Here is a 1,353-nt window from a genome sequence, read left to right on the forward strand (position 1 = left end):
AAAAAAAAAAAAAAAAAAAGCAAAGCAAGTGATTCTAAATGGTTTTCCTTAGTTTGTACTGAATTGACAGTTGTTACTGATGTTGATAATTTGTTCCTTTTTACTCAAGGTAAATGGTTGAACGGACTGAATAATTAGCTCCATCAATAGCTGCATGAAATAGGTGAGAATATTTTTACAGAAGGTGAAAAAACACTAATTAAGTACACCTGAAATAGAATCTCTTTGATATATCGCAACTGATGACATAAAAAGATAAAGACTTGACAGATTTACAATGCTTATGAAAATGTAAGGTGTTTAAATCCTATGGTTAGAACATCATTGGATCATTAAATAACATAGTTTGTGGAAAACATTTGAACTTACCATGTACAGCTATCATTGAATCTGCAGTATCAGTGATAAAATTCATTCATCCTCATGGAGTTAACTGTTGTTAGTCCACCAATTTTTGGTCAAAATAGCAGAATATCCTGCCTGGCCCTGCCATACAGCATTTGATGACTTAGCAATGATAACATTTTATTGTGATTTTTTTCAAAGCCAAGATTGAATTATTCTGAATGAAAAGAACTTCTCTTAACCACTGTTAACTTTACAAATCACAAGACCTATAAATTTAGAAAGACTTTAAGTCTTATAAAGGCTTACAGCCTTCAAGGTCGCCATCCCGTAGGCTGAGAAGCATAGCCTCCAGAGAGACTGGTGACAGGCACTTCAAAGGAGGAGTGGTTGGGGTAGGAGCTTTATGCTGAACAGTTTGGGTAAACATACATATCCAACAGGATACTGGTGAAACTATGACTATTCAGAAAGGTGATCCTGATACATAGGTATTGAACAAACATGCATGTAACATATGATCGATGTTCACTTCGGAGTGGAGATTGAACACTTGAATGTATTAAAATTAGCTCCCATATGTGAAGAGGTCTTTTCAAGACATGAAGGCATGCAAGTGTGCAGCCTCTGCAAGCTTGCAAGAATCAGTCCATGGCTGGTGGTCTTCTTATCAGGAGAAAGTTACTAAAATCAGTCTCTTATCCAATCACAACTGGTGGAACGGGAATCAGTTACTCAGTGTCTGATGGTGAGCTGCAATTTTTTTTTTTTTTCCTTTTTATTAAGAGATGGGGTTTCACCATGTTGGCCAGGCTGGTCTCCTGAGCTCAAGCAATCCACCCACCTCGGCTCCCAAAGTGCTGGGATTACAGGCGTGAGCCACTGCACCCGGCCCGCAATTGTTTTAATATTGCTTATCTCTAGACCAGTGATGGTTTAGTTGTTAGAGAAAAGGAAAACCTTGTGGCAGAACACAGTTTATTCTTTTTTTTTTTTTTTTTTTTTTTT

This window comes from Cebus imitator, unplaced genomic scaffold (genome assembly GCF_001604975.1).
Source record: "Cebus imitator isolate Cc_AM_T3 unplaced genomic scaffold, Cebus_imitator-1.0 Scaffold321, whole genome shotgun sequence".
In the NCBI taxonomy this organism is placed as follows: Eukaryota; Metazoa; Chordata; class Mammalia; order Primates; family Cebidae; genus Cebus; species Cebus imitator.